The sequence below is a fragment of the Parasteatoda tepidariorum genome, chromosome 4, assembly GCF_043381705.1.
Source record: "Parasteatoda tepidariorum isolate YZ-2023 chromosome 4, CAS_Ptep_4.0, whole genome shotgun sequence".
Taxonomy (NCBI): Eukaryota; Metazoa; Arthropoda; class Arachnida; order Araneae; family Theridiidae; genus Parasteatoda; species Parasteatoda tepidariorum.
In genome coordinates this window covers 15,913,216-15,935,323 of record NC_092207.1, presented here as the reverse complement: position 1 = coordinate 15,935,323, position 22,108 = coordinate 15,913,216, and the positions used below count along the sequence as shown (strand labels likewise).

General features: G+C 25.9%; 1 long non-coding RNA gene across 1 annotated transcript in view; it reads left to right on the top strand.

The window, feature by feature from the left end:
- Positions 1-3,676: 3,676 nt before the first annotated feature.
- The window catches only part of LOC107453389 (uncharacterized), a 209,993-nt gene continuing 191,561 nt past the window's right edge, over positions 3,677-22,108 (top strand). Inside the window, exon 1 of the long non-coding RNA XR_001585319.3 lies at positions 3,677-3,792. This is a non-coding gene — a long non-coding RNA (uncharacterized lncRNA). The remainder of the gene's footprint in view (positions 3,793-22,108) is intronic.

Here is a 22,108-nt window from a genome sequence, read left to right as displayed (position 1 = left end):
TTCTTAAAATAAAGCAAAGGAGAAATAAAATATTCTTCTGTTTCGTAAATAACAGTTTTTTTTTCTAAATAAAAACTTTGTATAAAGGCTTCTTTTAATACATATATCCATTTTTAAATTTTTTTCATTTTATTTTACTTCGGTAAATCTCAATTTATTTTTATTCTTCGCAAAAAAAATTAGAATTAAAGGTCACTAAACACGCTGATCTAATATTTAATTTTCTTAAAAAGTTTTTCAAATAAAAACATGTCTTTTTTTTTTTTTTTTTTTTTTTTTTTTTTTTTTTTTNTTTTTTTTTTTTTTTTTTTGAAATAACAGCAACAATAAAGTAATAATTCATAATTAGATGTAAAAAAATGATGATTTGGACATCCACGGCTGATAATTTGATTTTCTAACATAAATAACTGAACCTTTAAATATTTGAAACATATACTTTGAGGGATTTACAAGGTTTAAATTAGGAAAAATAAATTAGTGAGAATTAAAGGCATGTGCGGACCGACAACTCCTCGTGAGGAACTATCATAAGTGAACTTGAGATTTTTTTTCCCGCATTTCGCGTGCAGTTGCAGTGAAGAGACTTTTAAAGATTACTTCGGAATGGGTTGTGTATTGCTGTATTTTGAAATGACTCAAGTCCCGGTATTTTCTTTCTGTCTCTTTCCCCCTTTTTATAAATCTTTATTTAAAGATGATAATTTAGAAAAATAGCATGATAATCTTTGCAAGGAGTTGTGAATGTTGCGTTTTAAAATGACTGAAGTCCCAGTATTTTCTTTCTTTCTCTTCCTCTTTATAAATCCTTATTTAAAGGAGATAATTAAGAAAAATAGCGTGATCATATATTTAGTGGGTAGAGTATTGCTGTGTTTTAAAATGACTGAAGTCCCAGTATTTTCCTTATTTCTCTTACTCTTTATAAATCCTTATTTAAAGGAGATAATTAAGAAAATCTACGTGATCATATTTTTAGTGGGTTGAGTAATGCTGTGTTTTAAAATGACTGAAGTCCTAGTATTTTCCTTATTTCTCTCCCTCTTTATAAATCCTCATTTAAAGGAGATAATTAAGAAAAACAACGTGATCATATTTTCAGTGGGTTGAGTAATGCTGTGCTTTAAAATGACTGAAGTCCCAGTATTTTCCTTATTTCTCTTACTCTTTATAAATCCTTATTTAAAGGAGATAATTAAGAAAAATAGCGTGATCATATATTTAGTGGGTTGAGTATTGCTGTGTTTTAAAATGACTGAAGTCCCAGTATTTTCCTTATTTCTCTTCCTCTTTATAAATCCTTATTTAAAGGAGATAATTAAGAAAAACAACGTGATCATATTTTTAGAGGGTTGAGTAATGCTGTGTTTTAAAATGACTGAAGTCCCAGTATTTTCCTTATTTCTCTTCCTCTTTATAAATCCTTATTTAAAGGAGATAATTAAGAAAAACAACGTGATCATATTTTTAGTGGGTTGAGTAATGCTGTGTTTTAAAATGACTGAAGTTCCAGTATTTACTTTCTTTCTCTTCTTCTTTATAAATCCTTATTTAAAGGAGATAATTAAGAAAAATAGCATGATCATATTTTTAGTGGGTTGAGTAATGCTGTGTTTTAAAATGACTGAAGTCCCAGTATTTTAATTCCTTCTCTTCCTTTTTATAAATCCTTATTTAAAGGAGATAATTAAGAAAAACAGCGTGATCTTATTTTTAGTGGGTTGAGTAATGCTGTGTTTTAAAATGACTGTGGTATTTTCCTTCTGTCTCTTCCTTTTTATAAATCCTCATTTAAAGGAGATAACTAAAAAAAATAACGTAATGATCTAAAAAGATCATTGAACAGATGTTCGAAAGTTAAAGACAAAACATAATTTTCTTTTTCATTTTTATTTTTTTAAACAATTTGTCTTTTCAGTCATTTAATCATCAAACAGAAAATTTATGTTTTTCGAAAACATTATCTAGCGCGTCCTCAATTTAGTAGGGAATTAGTTATATATCTATCTTCTAATAAATATACACAGTAGGATAAATTTAAATAAATTAAATACTTTAGAAACAACACTATTCACTTAAAAATAAACATTTTCAGAAACATTCAGTACATGATCGATAAAATTAATATTCACTTCAGATTTTAACAGTTCGAATTAACATATTAAGCTTAAAAATTTTCAGTAATAGTAATTCTTACTTTTTTTAATCCTGTTGATAATAACTGCGTTTATTTTTAACTATGAAGGATTATTGCTTTATGTCGATGAAAACAATATTTTCTAAATTTAAATTTCTCTGATACTTTCAATAACGTTTTGCTATTAATGCACTATAAACTTAGAGAATTTTTTATGATGTTTTAGAAGTTCAACAAAAAGCATAAGACTAAAATAAAGAATTTATTTAAGCCTTGCTTTTATATTTTAAATATGAATAATTTAATGTTGCGGCTTTATATTAAATTTTATATATTTCATACAATAAATTAGAAAACTATGTATTTAATTACTGTCATAACAAGCGCAATAAAAAAGTAATTTCGATTTAGTTTTTATAAGCATTCTTTTGTCTTATGAATTCCAGTAAATTTTGCATTTGAATATTCCTTATCTTTCATAAAATAAATTTATAAAAGATGAGTTTGTAATACTTTTCATACGACTGGGTTATTAGGCTTTGTTTATTTAAAATATATATATTTCATCCAAAAAAAGAAATAAAATGGTGTTTTAGTTCAATGTTTCTTTCATATATCCATTTTTGATAACTCATCATTTTATGAATCCCTGTTTTATCAGATTTACGCATCGAAATCCTGAAAAATTCATAATTCCTCGAGGGTGAAGAGAAAAAAAAATACGCGTTCCTATTTCACGGAATTTTATCCTTTTAAAAAAGAACATCGAGAAAAAGCTTTAGGAACAAAAAAAATAATAATAATAAAAGAAACTTCCATTTCACCCGCTTTAAAACTTTTGCCAAAAGAGAAAAGTAGTAACGAGCGAAAAATATAAAAAAAAAATAAATAAATAAATAAAATAAAAAAGTTTGAAATGAGAAGAGAAGGCATAAGCAAAAACGCTTCTCTAGGCAAAACGCACTCTAGCGTTTCTCAAAATGTTTGGAAGATGCAAAAATGGGCGGAGTTAAAAGAAAAATATCGATTTACACAGTATAATGTATCGGATTTTTTTGACGTCAAATTAAACGGCAGACGACAGGATGTGCAAGCGCCTGGCTTGCATAGATAAAACAACTACAAATTACACGATACATTAGCTCTAAATAATCCCTACATTTACAAAAGATTAACAGCGTTCTCTATACACTCCCATCCATACGTCCTGCCACCACAAGACAAATGGAATGCATTAAAAACACAGTTTTAAAATGTCAACAAGTATGGAAATCAACATTCTAAACGTACGCTCTAGCGAATACAATCGATATAGATCCCTCTTATTCTAGAATTTAACGTTACAAATTTCGTTAAACGACCCTATCCAAACTCCATTAAGCCAGCCCATAATGGTTCCCTACATCATTTTTATAATACCGGAACGAAAGAGTTTAATAGGAGAAAGGGTGAAGCTATTATGCTGATTACCTGGCGTGGTTTGATTATCGCGCAGCCAATAGATGGCAGCACAGGATTCGAGCAGCGGCCATTGTGAAATGGTGTTTTTAAGCCTAGGCTGTGACGTCATCGATTAGGATGATGGCTTCCATGGTGAATGCGACGAAGTTGAAGATGCAAAGAGTGCCCCTTTAAAGAAGATGAAGAAAGTAAAGGTAACGATCTCCATTTTAAACTTGGCACTCCTCAAATCGGAAATGAGAACCTTGTCTTACGCAGCGGAGTTTGCGCAAATCTTGCTCATAAAAATGACAGTCTAACCCTTTCTTATTATGCGCAATATGCTCTCTCTGGAGTTGAGTTAAAAATTTATAGAGAACGATTTTTCGGGAGAAAAAAAAACAAAAAATTAAACTTTTCTCTTAATTAGGATATTTTCATTTTTTTTTTTTTTTAACTCGTTCTTTGCGCAAAAATAATTGTTTTACAAGGAATCTGAAATTAAATTAAATTAATTACAGACTGTAATTAATTATATAAGACATAATTAGAAAGGAATTAGTTTTTAAGAAGTACATAATTTTTTTTTCAGTTATTCATGTAAAGTATAATATCAAAATACACAAGTAACACTTTTTATTTATTTGACGTTTCATAATATTATAAGAAGTCAAAAAAATTAGAGACTTAAATTAAACTTTTTTGTTAAAGTTCAATTCATATTTTTAAAGTGAAGTATCTTTAGAAAATTTAATGTCAGACGTCAAGCAAGCTTTATCTACTCAAGTAATATAAAAAAAATCATCGAGTTAAATCTAATTTATAAAAATAGCTTAAATTTTTATATGATAAATGTTGGCATAAATAAACTTCATATGAAATGTAAGCTATACATCTTTTGTAGAAAGTAATACTTGACATTTTAATAACCTAAATTAAATTAAAAATCAAAATTTAAAATTTTCCCCTCACAATTTGAATTTTACACTATTAAAATTATTTAATAAATTATTACTAAATGATACTTTCATTTAATGATAAATATGAATAAAATTATCGAGTTCATTTGCAAATATATAGAACTTTATTGAGAGCATAAAGAATTTTTTTTAATCAAATTTCTGAATATTGACTTTTAATTGGAAAATCTTTCTTCAGATTTTAATCGTTGGGAAATCGAGTGATTACTTTTTTATATCATAGCTAATTCTTCAATACAGTTATTTTGATAATGAGTGAACAATGAAGAAAAAAAAAATTTTTTTTGATCAAATTAGTCAACGAGGATTAAATTCGACAAAGATGCTAGTCATAGAAGGATTTGAAGATTTTATAAAACAGACTCAAATTTGATAGTTTGCTACTAAATTGAGAAATAGTAGCGATTTTTTAAAAATTCAAATATTTGGATTTCTTCAGATTTTAAATGTTGGGAAATCGAGTGATTAGCTATTTATGTCATATCGAACCCCTTAATACAGTTATTTTGGGAATTAGTTATCAATGAAGAGAAAAAATATTTTTAATTAAGTTAGTCAACGAAGATTAAATTCGACATATATGTTAGTCATAGATGGATTTAGAGTTTTTATTAAACTGTCGTAAATTTGGTAACTTGCTACAAAATTCAGAAATTGTTGTAATTTTTTAAAAATTTTAAAATTGGAAATATTTTGATCAAAAATAAATTTCCATTAGGAATTCAAGATTTTTAATGTGAAGAGTTGGAATCAAAGTATATATTTTGAATGAGCATAAGTTTTTCAACTTTACAATTATGTTAGCACTGTAGGCAGTCAAAAGTCATCATATAATATAATGTATAAACAATTAGGGAAATATAGAAAAATCAAAAATTTTCTCGAATTGCATTAAAAAAAAGTTTTCTCCCACATGAAAATTTTAAAGCAAACTATAAATTTGTTAGGGAAGTCACTTAAAAAAATATCCTTTTTTGTAATCACGTTGACGTTTAAGGTGTGAAATAAAACAAAATAATAAAGGTTAATGCTACAGATTACAATAATGTTTGCTACTTAATTCCTTTTCATTACATTTTAAAAAGCATAAAAAGAAAATAAAATCAGTTTTGCTTAGGTAATTTTCTATTATTTATTTGACAATTTTACTTTTCATGTACTGTGGCATAAAAAATTATGAATTGTTTTAGTTTCGATTATGAATCTTCTTTTTTATTGCGAATCTTTCATTAAATTACTTAGTGCAGTAATTTTTGTGCATAATTAAAAAAAGCATATTTGAAAAAAGAAATCTATTTGGAAAAAGAAACCTACTTGAAAAAAAAACATATTGCACCACACAAAGTTATATTTGTATTAACACGCATAATAAAAATCAATAAAAATTTTGCAACATTAAAAATTCATGCGCTTTATAATATTTAATTAGAAAATATTAAAAAGCATGTAACATAAAGATAGGGAAAACAGGTATATAACATAAAATACATAAAAAATGTAATAAAATTATATAAATACAGAAATTATTTATGAATATTTTCATAAAACATCATCGATTGAAAGAGTATTTTATAATGATTAAGTAAGGAATTGTGAATCTTTCATTAAATTACTGTGTGCAGTAATATTTCGGCATTATTTAAAGTATTCATGTTTACAGATCCAAGAAAAATAAGCAAAGAATATATATTTCATAAAAATCAAGACTAAAACATTGAATTGCAATGAAAATTCTAAAATTGCAAATAAATAACTTGGTTCTTTATGTGAGAAATTAAACTTATGTGACAAATTAGTTTAGTTGGAAAAAATAAAGAAACAGCAATTTTGGTAGGATCTATATCGTTGGACTCAGTTAATTCAGGTAAAGCATGATAAAGAATAAATATTTTTAACATAAAGCTATTTTAAAGTCTGGAATGTAGTATATAACTTAATTTTTAATAAAAATAAAATATTTGACGCTTAAAACATTGACATGGTCCTTAAGTTCTTTTTTTGCCTTGTTCAGATTAATATTTTTTACGCTTAGCATTTTCTGAGGTCTAACCAATATTGTCTTATATGTGCAAATTTGTGCTGAGAGATTTTAATTTTTCATAATTTTTATAAAATATAAGCATTGAATTAAAAAAATAGACAATTTCTTTCTATAACCAAGGCTACATTAATCTTCCACTTAATTAAAAATTAAAACCTTTACAATAACATGTCAACTAACCTTTTTATATGTACATTAAAATTTATAATAACATTTTCACAGATATACTAATCATCAGTTACAGTGTAGCAGTTTTATAGCAGTAATTTCAGCATTTACATTGGTATTTCATATTAATTTATATTTTGGAACTTGCAATAGTATTTCACATCAATTAACATTTCGACTGTTACATAAATATTGCATCATAACTAATACATAGACAATGAATTTAATATTCTATAATAAATAATTTAAATCTATTAAATTATAAAAAATATAAAAATATAAGCTCTAAATGAATTCAAATCTCAAGAAACTCAAAATCCTATTTTTTTTTAACCTAGCAAACTCTATTTAATTTTAAAATGACGTTTAAATTTTTGTTTAGATTTACCTTCAGATGATAAAGTATATTATTTTACAGTATTTAAAACTATAAAGTTCAAAAGGGTCATAACATTCAATTTATAGAATTAAAACCATGATTTTACTGTAAATAATTCCGGATCAAATTACGGTATAAAGTACTGGTACTTTAGGTGCATCATCAATAAAATAAATTTTACCGTAAAATCCATTTTTATAGTGAAAGTCATTTTTACCGTCAAATTCATTTTTACTGTAAACCATATTTTAACCGTAAAATATACTGTAATTTTTGCAGTAATTTTTTTATTAAAATGATTTTGTGGTAATTATAACAGCAAAATTTTCGAACCATCAAATTTTTTTTTCCATAGCATATTTCGGTAAAAATGGATTTAACGATGAAGAGTATCGGCAATGTAAGAGCCGATATTTTTTACGCGCAACTTGTTTTGAAATATTTTACACTGTAGGAAATAATCACAGCATGAATATAACGATTAAAAAGTCATACGTTTTTTTAATAATGCAAGATAATTATCAATACTCATACAGCAAAAATGTAATTAAAGAATACAATGACAACAACAAAATTATGAATTCAACAACTAGTAAACAAAATGATACGATTTCTTACCTCAAATTGCTGGTTTTGAACCTTAGTTAAATGTTGTGACACGTTGGGATGCTGAAAACATACTGAGTTCGTTCGTTATATTCATGCTGTGATTGTCACCTAAATTGGGTTATTGAGTTAAATACACATCTTATGTAAGATCAGTGAACCCATATCAGTGATAAATATAAAAAATCTTGAATAAGGAGTCGCGTGCGATATTTTGGCACATCCTTTCTTAAACGCCGGGTGTGTGGCACACAGACCTATTGTGTGCCATTCTTCCTCCCCCCTTTATATGAGCTCTTAAGAGTTTTTAGCCTCCTTCCAATCTTCCGCTCAAATGCCTAGGTGTGAACGACCAAAAAGTCACAGGCGGCCTTTTATGTCTAGACCCTTACAACGTCTTGACTTATTCTTGTAAATTTTTTTTGTTAATATTCATAACCTATTATGAACATTTCATTGAATAAAGTAAATTTTATTTGTGAAAAAGTTTTTGCATTTTATTTAACAAATGTTTAATACAAATATGTTCAAAAGTTAAGTAAATTTCCTACATGTAAAGTTTTTTATTCTTCATTTAAAATGTTTTATACAAATATTTTTAGAAGTTAACTGAATTTCATACATGAAAATTTTTTTCTATTTCTTGAAACGTTTTTGCAAGTCTTTTTCAAAAAACCTAGATAGCTTAACTTAGTAAATGATTTACTTTTTCAAGTCTTTAAATCAGAATAAAAGAGTTAAGTAAATTTCCTACATGAAGTAATTTTTTATTCTTCATTTAAAATGCACAATCCAAGTATGTTTAGAAGTTAAGTAAATTTCATACATGTAAAGTTTTTTATTCTTAATTTAAAATGTTTTCAAATACTTTTAGAAGTTAACTGAATTTCATACATGAAAATGTTTTTCAATTTCTTAAGACTTTTTTGCAAAACTCTTTTAAAAAGCCTAGATAGCTTAACTTAGTAAATGATTTATTTTTTCAAGTCTTTAAATCAGAATAAAAATGTTAAGCAAATTTCATACATGAGGAAATTTTTATTTTTCATTTAAAATGCATAATCCAAGTATGTTTAAAAGTTAAGTAAATTTCCTAGATGAAAAGTTTTTTTATTCCTCATTTAAAATGTTTTATACAAATATTTTTGGAAGTTAACTGAATTTCATACATGAAAATTTTTTTCAATTTCTTAAAACTTTTTTGCAAAACTCTTTTAAATAACCTAGATAGCTTAACTTAGTGAATGATTTATTTTTTCAAGTCCTTAAATTAGAATAAAAAATTATAGAGTATCTTTTTTTTAATGTTCACCAATGAAATAAAAAGACGTTCGAAAATTTTTGTTGAAAACATTGATGTAAATAAATAATTACGTATACCAATTAATAGTTACAGATTAATATCATTTGAAACATTTGACCTGTAAAAAATGTCCTATTTGTTAGAATTGTACGTCAAAACATGTAAATTACATAGAATTTAAAATCTATTTCGATCTAAAAATGCTTTGAAGCCCATAATATGTAAAATATTATGTACGGTTTGATTTAGTCAGACAAAAAGATATTTTTATTCGATAAGTTTCAGAAAAAGAATTGCTCATTTGCAATCAAATAAACTGTAAAAATAATGTCATAATTCGTTAAAGACCTTAATTAAATACATTTTCCTTGAATCTGGTTAAAAGATGCAGTGAAAAAAAATATTTAATCAATCTAATAAATGACTTTTTTTGAGTAAAACAATCACTAAGGTACAAAACAGGAGGTATATCTATTTAATTTTTCTGAATAAAATATTACTTAGATTAATATAAGACTGTCAAAATCTTATATTTTAACAGATTTTTGTATCTAATTTCTTAAATGTAATTATCTTTTACATGAATAGTTTAGTTTAGTTGCAAACTCGGGCATTTCCAAAAATAAAACTTTCAGGAAAACCTGATTTTTTGGCATAACTTACCCTAAATGGGACAAGAAGCCGAACTCTTTGGTTTAAGAGGCATTAAGATACTGTATTTTGAAGTTATGAAAGACTGAGGTCACTGAAAGAAGAAGTTAATCAATTTTCTATTTTGAGTTTGATTGGTATGTAATTTATTTCGAAAATGATCAGTTTTTCAGCAAACAAAAACATAATTTCGTTAAATTTGATGTAAATTTCTTGTATGTAAAAGACGAAAAAGTTTACTTGGTAAAAAATAATAAAAAATAAACATTATCAAATTTTGAGTAGGAAGGATGCAATTTAAGGTACTCTGGCTAATTGGATTAAATATTTGTATCTTTTAAAGTAAAATATTTAAGTCAAAATTCTATTGTTTGGAATGATAAATTCTAAATTTTTAACATAATTTTTACAGAAAATACGAAAACAAAATATTTTCCAAATTAAAATTCTACTGAGAGATTGTTTGACATTTATTTCATTATTATTGTTTATTTATTTATTATTTATTATTTATTGTTGCTTAAGCGTTTTTTTTTATTTAGTCGCATATATTATCATGAATTTAGTGAAATTTCTTCGATTTTTTTGATAATTTTTGAACGAATTTTTGCACAAATCTAAATTTTCAATAATTTATGTTTCCGTAATCAATGTGAAACAAACAAGTGTTATTACTTAAAAATTGTCAAAAAACACTTAATTGTCAAATAAAACTTATTTGAGTGTTAAAGGAAACTTGAGCGAAATCCGTATACTTATATGTCATTAAACATTTCATTGAAAGCTTTGCCAATAATCTTTTACAAAATCCTTTATTATTATTCCTTGTTTTTACGAACCCAGTTTGAAATTTCTTGCCGTTTTTTAAACGCTATTATTTTAATATTTTTGAATAAAAAATACCATATAATTTTAAATTATTAACCACTAAAACATTTTAAATTAACCTAGATTTTAATAGTAAATTATATTAATTTGCCGACATTTTATGTAAATTACAATGTTTCTAAAATTAAAATCCATTAGTTCTTAAATGGTTTTTCTCGCAATTATATAAATCGCATTTTATTAAAAATCTGCCATTTAATCTATTGGAAAACTTACCTCGTATTAAAATCTTTTTATTTTATTTTTAGTAGTTATAAGTAGCTAGTAGTTAATAGATAAAATATTTCAAGTAATTTTCGAAATTTAAAAAATCTCCTTTTGTAAATTTGCTTTGATAGATTCGTTTTGATCTGCAAAACATATTTCATTTGATAAGTTAAAATAACGTAACAGGCTGCCAATTTATTATTTGGAATGACTTTGCGTCAATTGCATTTGTCATTCTTTCCTTTTGTCCCTAACTTTAAAAATAAGTTATATTTCATAAAATAAAGACAAAATAATGCTAATAACTAATTTTTAAATGCATGAGTTACTTTCTACAATGGCAAACTTTTGATTGCCCTTGCCTTCTGAAAATCCTTTAGATCATAACACGGTTAAATTCATGAAAATAATTTAAAATATTGAAAAAACAATGAAATAATTCATTATCACTCAGTAGTTCTGTAAAATTAGTAATTATTTACTATTTTATTTTTTTGTTTTATTTCAATAAAGTAAAATAATCATTAATAACGCATTTTTATCTTACTCAATAGAAATTTTGCAATTATCTTTAAAAAAAACTTTGTCTTCAGACTATTTTCTGGTACAGATTCGATTCATGAAAATAATTACAATTCAGAAAAATAAAGATTGATATATACTTTATTTTATCATAATTTACGGAATTAATTGTGTATCGTTGTTAGTTCTTGTCCATTACTTCTCTGATAAGTTATATTTCGATAAAATAGAGAAAAAAAATAATGATCATGATGATTCTGTAATCGTTATTCTGACCGACATTATGTTCAAAAACTTCTTCCAAATGTCATTCCTTTCGAAAATTTTCTAAATTATATGGTGATTTAATTTATGAAAACTATTTAATTATGTAAAACAAAATACGAAAGCAGTTCCTTATTTTATTACATTAAAAACACATATTATAAATTAACTTAGCGATTGCGTAACATAGTTATTTTTACCCTTACTTTGCTGATTGGTTACGTTTCAATAAAATAAAGAAAAAACAATAATGACTTTGGTGCCGCATCTGTTACTTCATCCAACACAAAGTTTCCAAACTTCTTTCGATTACCCATGCCTTCTGAAAAGTTTTCAGATAAGAATGCGATTCCAGTGGCGTGAACGAGGAGAGTCAGAGGGGGTTGCTCAAAAACCCCCATCTATACCCTCGACTTATAATTGTCCAAATCGATTATTGACCGCAATAACTCTTCAAAAACTCCGTCTTCCAAAAGTAAGATGGTTCAAAAAATAAGAAGAGAAAAGAAGTACATTGAAGATAAAGTACTAAGACCAAGATGTTAGCAGCAATAAACTCGGTCTTTTCTCATTGAGGAAGATCTTCGAATCGGGGCCTTATTTTCAGTCCTTGCGTATTATTAGTGCCATATGTCTCTGCGAGTATTGTTGCTTAGGATCTCTGAAAAAGACTTCAAAAGAAGTTGAGCTTTTAAAATCCATAGACTTTGAACTGAATGGAATGATATCAAGGCGAGCGTGAAAGATGAACCGATGCGGCAATTTCACTCTTGTGAAGTTCTCCGATCAGTGATGAGATTAATTGTTTGTTAAAAAGAAATAAGTTTATCAGATTTTTTTTAGTACATTGGATGCTTAGATCATTTGTTGATTTAGAAATAGTAATAAATTTTTTTAGGAAAAAAAAATGGAAGTAAAATAAAATGCTTGGTGCTAATATTTATCTGCCAATTTCAGTGATAAAATATTTTAATTTCGCTCAGCCCTTTTTCATTCAGGAAGATCTTTAAAATAACGACCTTATTTTCAGTCTTGTCACGAAAAAATTTTTAAAAAAAGTTGTACTTGAAAATCTATGGAATTTGAATGCAATTAATGCCAACGTGTTAGATTAACCTAAAAGGCGATTCCATTTTCATGAAGTTATTAATTATTTGTTAAAAAGAAATTAGTTTATTACTTTTAGTTAATTAAATGAAAATTCTTCGTAATTTGTAAACTGCAATAAAATTATATTTTTTTATTTAAAAAGTTGGAAAGTAGAAAAAGCATTAAGAGATCTTACTTACTTAGTTTATTTTCAGTAATAAAATACTCTAATTCTTTACATTACTTTTCTCAATATGGATGGTCCTCAAATCAAGGTCTTATTTTAAGTCTTATCACTAACTTTTTAGTGATAAGACTTGAAATAAGGCCTTGATATCCTTTGATATCCAAAAAAGTTTAAGTTGAAAATCCGTATGCTTTGAACTGAATTGTAGGAAAGTAATGTGTGTGTGTTAGATAAACCAATGCGATAATTTTACTTCGTTAAAGCTCTCAATTATTTGGTGAAAAAATTTGTTTAGCATTTTTTAGTTCATAAAAGATATTTTTTGATTTATAAAATTATAAAATTGCAGTACAACTATTTTTTTTATAAAAAATTAGAAAGAAGATACTTTAAAAAGTTTTATTAAGTAGTCACTTTCAGTAGTAAAATATTATTATTTTTTAAACTACTTTTCTCATTGAGGAAGATCTTCATATAATAGTTTTATTTTCAGTCTTTTCACTAAAAAAGTTTTAAAAAAAGTTAAGCTTGAAATAAGCAATTTGGATTAATATGAATGAAATTAATATGAGCGTGTTAGATTAACCAATGCGAATAATATACTTTTGTCTATTATTTATCAAAAAAAATAAGTTTATCAGTTTTTAGTTTAATGAATGAACATATTTCTTAATTTATAAACTGCAATAAAATTATTATTTTAATAAAAAATTTTAAAAAATTTAGAAGAAGCTATGTGAGTTCTTATTTACATAACACTTTCAGTAAACCTGAAAATTTAAAATTTCAGTAAATAGCCAGTGGCCGGTACAGACCCTAACAACTTAGTAACCACTTTTTCATCATACCGAATGAGTCGGTGACCATTACCTATACGTCATTTTCATTTAATAGTCATTTTGAACTTTTTTTTGCTTGGATTGAATTACATTTTCTTAAAAACTATTCATATTAGAATCAATCTACTGCTATAGAAAAATTAATTAAAAAATAAAATATCATAAAAATGCGATAAAATTTTTTTAAACATGCTGACTAAACTCACCATGCAAGAAAATTTGCTGCGCAATAAAAAAATAAGAAGTGACCAGTTGTTTATTTAATTTAGGTAGGCCCCCTTTTTATTGACTCGCCACATGGCGAGTGGTTATTTCCAGGTCTAACTTTCGGAGATAAAACATTCTAATTGTTCATAGCTCTATTCTCATTGAGGAAGATTTTCAAATCAAGACTTAATTTTTAGTCTCTGTCTATTATTTATTCAAGTAATATTTACTAAGATCTCTAAAGAAGACTTCAAAAGAAGTTGGGTTTTAAAATCCATAGATTTTGAATGATTGGAATAATATAAAGCGTGAAAGAAGAACCGATGTAGCAATTTTACCCTTGTAATGTTTTCAAATCAGTTATGTTTGTTTCGATGAATCAAGTTCTTTTAGTTTATTTAGTGTTTGAGACTTATAAATTTAGGAGTTGCAGTTAAATTATTTTTTAACTTAAATTCGTTTGGTATTCGCATAGTCTAAAAGAAGTATTCGACGTTCGTATTTATTAAAATGTGCAACTTTGGTGAAAAAATAACTTTAATGTTTCCAAGAAAAGTCAGTTTAATCTTGAATCGTAATTTCAGTAATAATATATAAAAACTATAATATTTTGCACCTTAATATCTTAACACCTTAATATCTTGCAGAAATATTAGCTCGGAACTTAATTAGGTGCATGATGAGTTTCGAAATTGAACAACATTTAACGCAAGAGGAAGACGGATTTGCAGGATAAAATGGCTTAAATTCGCACTTAATTAAGGATGCTGCAAATTTACTCGATATAGTAAAATATGTTTTCAAACTTTTTACTATGTAGCATGTACAATAGTAGAGTAAGTAAGTACAATTAAACAAAATTCGCACAGATTATTATTTAAATTAAATTCTGCATTAAATATTATTTGAAGTACATACTCTGTTTTTTACAGTGTTCCTAAATACTGTAAAAAATTCTGGATCAAATTAAGGTAAAAAGTACCGACTCTCAACAGGGTACCGGTAATTTTTACTGTGAAATCCATATTTACAGAAACAAGTTACGGAATGTACCATAATTTTTGCACCAACAACAACTTCAAAATCACTAAATCACTGTAATTAAATAAATATTACTGTTAAATTTATGGCATGATATTTTATAGTATAATAACGTACAGTAAAAATGGATTTTACGGATCCATTTTGCCCAAAGTGCCGCAGTAATCTTATCGGTAATTTGTCACAGTGTACACCGATAATAAATGCGAATGACATTTTAACCATTTTTATGAGGAACTAATCAGAAAAAGAATGACAAGATTAAGAGTAGGAAAGAATTTTTTTTTTTGCAAGAACTATTGAATGAGATAAAATTTATTGAAACATCTTAGTTTTTAGTGTTTTTTTTATACCTGTTGCTGATAAAAAGAATTTTGACTCATAATTTATTTAAACATTTGAAATCTTTAAATGATATAAGAAAAACTTTAGAAAAAACTGCTTTAATAAATATCTTTGTCCCTTTTAAGCGTGTTCTTCTTGACATCTAATTTAATATCGATATCGAAATAAACAATAGCATATATATTATTAAAAAAATAAAATGCATTATATTTTTATAATTAATGAATATGCTTTCACTTTTTAAAGTACGATAAAGTATTTATATAAACATTAAATATCATTTACTTTAATAGTTATTGATGTAGAATAGATTATTTTTGTAATTATTGAGATAAAATATATTTGAAGTTGTTGAATTATAATAGAATAGGTCAATAATAAGAAAAGTAGATTTTTTTATGGCTGAGAAAAAATAGAATATTTGGTTAATTATTGTAATAAAATTCTTTTATAATTACTGACGAAGAGCAGAATTGGTTTATAATTAATAATTGTATATTTTTGAAATTATTGAAAAATAATAGAAAAAGTTTTAAATTTATGATAATGGAATATTCTTATACTTACTATAAAAGAATGTATATGTTTTGTACTGCTGGTATAAAATGAACACTTAACACTAAATTGAAAAATGGATTGTTGGTCTTACGTAGGACGTTAAATTAGTTTGAGAATAGATATTATAATGAAATATTTTTATAATTATTGAAAGAAAAAAGAATAGATTTATATAGTAGAAATTTTTTAATAGGTGAAATAATATTAAATATTTTTATAACTATTGAAGACGAAATATTTGTAGTGTTGGTTTATGAATATCTACTCTTCTGACATATTGTTAACCGGTAAAGAGTCAATTGGTCTGTTCACGCCCAAACGCGCTGACAGATAATTCGTCATTCATTACACTAATAATGACAAATTAACTCGTCAGCGGTCAACAACGTTTTGGGAATGAAATTAATATTTCGAAAGTTTTACTTTACTTCCAAATTAAATTATCAAATAACAGCCGGTGACATTACGTAGTTTCAGCGCAAAAATTACCGGTCAACAAAGTGCTAATTGTAAAACTCAATTGTTATTTTTAACAGATAATAAATACTTTTACTTAAGGAAAATATTATCCGCAACAAAAATGATATTATTCAGATATCACTAATATGCCACATTCAGCTGTATGCAGCTGAATTTTGAATTTATTAGCATACATTAGTGAACCAAAAGCTTTCGTAACTTAACGGAAAACATGAAGATTACAATACTCAATAAAAACCAAACCACATAACCTCAGTCATCGAACTTCAAATCTTATAAACTAGGGTACTATACCAAGATCGAATCTTTCTCCTCCCTACCCTAAGGAATTAAAAAAAAAAAGTCGTCGAGCAGATACTACTCGTTCACTGAACTAGGCATCCTAGTTTTTTCTCCCCATCACTATTAAATCCCAACATCTCACCATCTCTACTTCTCTGAGTTCATCGGTTCGTGAACCCTTAGATAATAGCTCTGAACACGAATGTTTGCTATCTTAGAAGGCCCCTCTGTCAAAATATGGCAGTATTTATGAAAAAAAAAATGTTGGCGAGTAAGAAATAAGAGAAGGAGTGTTGAATCCACGCGACTAGAAGAAAGCTCGCCACGTGGCTGTTTTTTTTTTCTTTCTTGGCGAACTGTTTTGTGTTTTTTTATGGCCTGAAAAAAAAGAGTTTTTAAGATACATTTGTGAAAGTTCGCTGGGTTAGTGATCTTTGTAAGGATTATATGCCGTGTTCTATTTTTTATGCTAATGCCATTTTCAATTGAAAATATGGATTTCGGGCTTCCTGCATTAAGTAAAATGTTTCTAGAAATATGAGTGCTGCTAAAAAATAAATAACTATAAATGAAAAAAATTATAACGCGTATATTTAAAGCGTGTACGGGAAAATGAGTTTGTTTTAAATATCAGCAAAGCAATAATTTTTTTTTGTTTACTCTTCATTTTTTTATCACATAACTGACAAATAATAGTTAAATAGTAAACTGACAAAATTAAAAGACTTCTTTATATTAAGGATCTTTTTATATTACACTTGTTTTAAAACTTATAAGAAATAGTAATTAAAAAATGAAAAAAAATTAAAAATCATGACAGTTAGAATTGTAAACATTTCTAAATTTTTTAAAGAAAATAAATTTGTAAGAATAGGAAACTATTAAGTTCTTAAACTTATATTTTCTGAAAACCATGCAGTTGCACATTATTTTTAGAGTTTCAGAAAATTAAAAATTGAAACCAAATTGATTTCTATTAATGTAATTCATACAATTTTGTTATTTATTATTCAAATCTAAAAATTTTATTCTATCCGTACATTTTTTCTTAGTTTTTCGACAGAAAATATATTTTATTAAGTCTATTTTATGTTGCTTCTATTTAAAAAATTTTCAAATGAATTGCTAAACTACATATATATTTTTAAGTAGTAAATTTTGAAGCATTAAATTTCTAAATTCATTAAGATTTAGAGAAAATAAACTTGATTTATCTGAAAATCTCGAATATTTATCAAACTATCCAATGAATATGACAAATATAACATTATAATTCAACTATATTTTAATTTGAACAACGTATTGAAACATTTAAAGAATTTTAAGTTTCAATAATTAAAGACCACAAGGAAACAGCAGTCAAAAATAAGTTTATTTTTTAGAACATGTGATATAAATGCAGTAGAATACATTTTTTGCATTAAATGCAAATATTTGTCGAATACAAGTCATTTTAAATTTTTTTAATATATTTCTGCTTTATTTAAGGGCTTACATATTTAATAAGGCTTTCACAAACTTTTTAAGATAAGAATCTTATACAGTAAACAAATTTATACGTAAATAGCAATAATTACGTATAAACAAATGTATAATAAACAAATGTATACGTTATAATAAAAAATAAATTTATATAAGATATAAAATGCATAACTTTATAGTGTATACATTCCTATCAGTTCCAGAATATCTTTTTGCAGATTTTCTTGCTTTTAAATAATATGACTTAAACTCTTTTTTCAGTGCAAAGCATTTTTTGTTCATTTAGTTTCGAAAAAAGAAAAACGTTGAAAAGTTAGTTAGCTTGTAACTTCTGCAAGCAATGCACATATTTTATTGTAACTAGTTTTAAAGAAAAACTATTGCATATTGTATATTATCATAAAATAATTTTTTTTAATAATTTTTAGCTAAAAATAATCAAAATAGAAGCTAAAAATAATTTTTTTTGCTTCTTTATCAACATTGCTATCAGAAAATTTAGATTATATTTTTATTTCTTATGGTTTAAAAAATAATTTTATTAAAAATTAGGTTAAAATTATTAAATTATGCAATTCGTTTAAAAATGAACTGTGATCCTTATTTCTGTTATAATTAAATCTAAAACGACATAATAAATAATAAGAGGTGAAGATAAATTTAAATCTAGTTTAGGATATTTAAATTATGCACGTTTTTCTTTTAATTTTGAAAATCCGCATTAATGTTTTTGTTTATTGTAATGTTTTTGTTTGCATTGTTTAAAAGTACAGCAGTGTCACGTGATTTTCAATAGACCTCATTACGCACTAATTTTAAAAAAATATTCTATTTCTCTTTAATAAAAACATTTTTCTATCTGAATTATATATTTTATTAAGTTTATTAGTGGTTATTATTATCATCAATAATATTGTAATCATTATTGTTATTGTAATTACTTATTAGTGATTTTAAGCAATGAAGCAGTGGTTTCTTTAGTAAAAGTAACCACTGCTAAGCACTTTAGCAGTTAGGGATAATTTAGTAATGTAAATTTAATAAATATTTAAAATTTTTATTTCCTGTTCTTTAATTACATTGCATGAAAATGACTTTTTTCTTAGCATTCTGTTCTTCCTTTAAAAATCAAATTGTTTTCATGTAGCTCTTAAGACAAGTGTAAAAGACTCAATATTCCCGTAGTTCGGTCTTCGTATAATATATATATATATATATATATATATATATATATATATATATATTAATTTTGAACTGCAGTATTCACCGCAATGCACTCTATAAGAATTATACTTCTAAAACTATGGTAAAATAAGCTGCTACATTCTGTCCATCCAACTTAAAGTTACGTAAAGAACATTTCTTACCTTTACGGTTTTGAAATCATACACAACTAGTATGGTTATAAAACCATACTAGTACACTGTCAACGCTGGGATTCGAATCCCAGTTCTTTTGGTCATGATACTGTTGGATTAGTCCTCTCAACTATAATATGTACTCAGATGCCAGAAACTAAGCTGCTTCATTAGGTGGGCTTAATTAGTGTGATAAAATTCTGGTTGCTTAACCGTGTGTGGTGAAAGCATTTAATAAACGTTTTTTCTCACAGTTAACAGCTTGAACACGATCTTTTGGTTATTTGACTGTTTTTTCTTAATATGGTAAAATAATAATTAAATAAATTATCATGTAGCCATTTTTCCGAGAAATTTCTAAAAATAGGTTGATTAACCGTATGTGGTGAAAGCATTTAATAAACGTTTTTCTCACAGTTAACAGCTTGAACACGGTCTTATGGTTATTTGACTGTTTTTTCTTAATATGGTAAAATAATAATTAAATAAATTGTTATTTAGCCATTTTTCCGAGAAATTTCTAAAAATAGGTTGCTTAACCGTATGTGGTGAAAGCATTTAATAAACGTTTTTTCTCACAGTTAAATGCTCGAATAGTATCTTAAGGTTATTTGACTGTTTTGTTTGAATATGGTAAAATAACAATTAAATAAATTGCTATTCAACTATTTTTTCAGTGAAATTTCTAACAATACCTTACTCCACATTGTATTGCGGGTAAATTTGTGTAGCATTGTGGATAAGGTATTGTTAAGATATTTCTACAATACCTTACCCACAATTTCTTAACAAAATTGAAATATCTTTATATAAAATTTAATAAGCCTAAGTCATACACATCATCTCTCTTTTACTCACATATTAAATATATTTCTTTCGATTTCATGGAGCCTTATTTTTCATTCAAGCCTTTCTTCTATATCTCATTTGTAGAGAATAGAGAATTTCGTTCGAGATGTAATAGAGAATCCAGGAAGCAAGGATTATTAGAGATCAGCCTCGAAATTGGTATTTCCCGTTTGCTCGCTTTTATTCTTAAATTCGCATTCGAGTAACTCGACAAGCTCAATTTAATATTCAAAAGAATACAGCTCTAATCCTTTATTTTTTTTCTGCTGCTTGCTTCTACTTTTGTATATTCGATGCCTACTTGAGAAGTAAATATGCAGAGCGACTGCCACAACACAATACCACGTACAAAAGCAAACCAAATATTGGAATTTCAATTCTAACGAAGGTTTGTTTGCGATACATTATTTAATACTCCGCATAAAAAGAACTTTAAAATGGAATAAAATCTAGTGCAATCCTTAAAAATGATATATTTGCGGGAAAGTAATAAAATTTTTGATGTACAAAAAATGCGTTTTTCATTTTATTCACTTTTGAAGAGAGCTATCGAATCGGGCGAAATATATGAAAAAATTCAAAGATACCTAAAATAAAAAACGAATTTTGATTTTGAAATCCTTTTTTAGAGATTTTTAAGCTTAAAGGAAACAATGAGGCGAAATTTAAATATATATAAGCACTGTTGTAAGTCGCTTTTTATTTTTTACGGAACTAATGGAATTTTTCTAGTAAATAAAATAAGAAGTGCGTATTTTGTGAGGCATAAAACAGAATTCCATACATTAAGCATATTAAGTAACGTTTTCAATATCCACATCGGCAATTTAAACCTTCTTTGGATGATTTTTTGGTGAAATAAATCAGGGTGAGATAATTCATGCTCTAAATTAAAAGAAAAATGTTTAAAAAAAAGTCCTAGTATAAACATATAATTTAAACTAATTAAAAATGGATTATGATGAAAATATTCAATATTTAGCAAATTTACATGTTAAGCTTAGGATGAAATAAACAAAAAAATGAAATATATTTGTATTTTTATTCTTGATGATAATTAAAAAAAAGTTATTGGCTCCCTCTTGCAACACTCTTATAATTGCATCTGCACTGCGGTACTCGTCTTCAAAATTTTCGTCACCTTCTAACTGGTCTAAGCAATCTTCAAAGTTCATCTTTTCTAAATTTCTCTACAAAAATGGCATAAATTAAACATATAGTAAAAAACATTTTCATCATTAGAAGTGAAACAACAGCATAATGATGCATGGCTTTGGAAAGATTATTTGAAATATTCAAGATAGATTTCTCAGAAAATAACAGAAACATAGAAAAAGAAACGAAAAAAAACTATTTATATATTATCGCTTTACTAGCAAAAAAAGCAGATTAGTTATAAAGAAAATATTCAAGAAATCACATGATTTCTTCAAACACAACAAATAACGGAATGATAAGTTCAAATCCGCTGTAATGATTGTGACATTTGATTTTTTGGACAGCTACGTCCTTTATTATGCTATAGTCGTGAAAAAAGTTGCCAGCTACAACCAATTTACAGTGCAGCAGTTTTAAGTAAAAATTTTTGTTTACTAAATGGTATGAGGGAAATTTTCCTCATCATGCAAAGAAGAGTTGATGATATTTTTTTGGCTTTTCCCTTGTGCTTTTAAGCCATTTTTTTAAAACAAAATTAAAAAATTATAACTTAATTTTGCTTTCTGGGAAAACTACTTATGCAATCTTAATTTTAAAAGTATTTTATAACTACTCTTCTTAATAAGTAGTACTTTTTTAAATCTGTG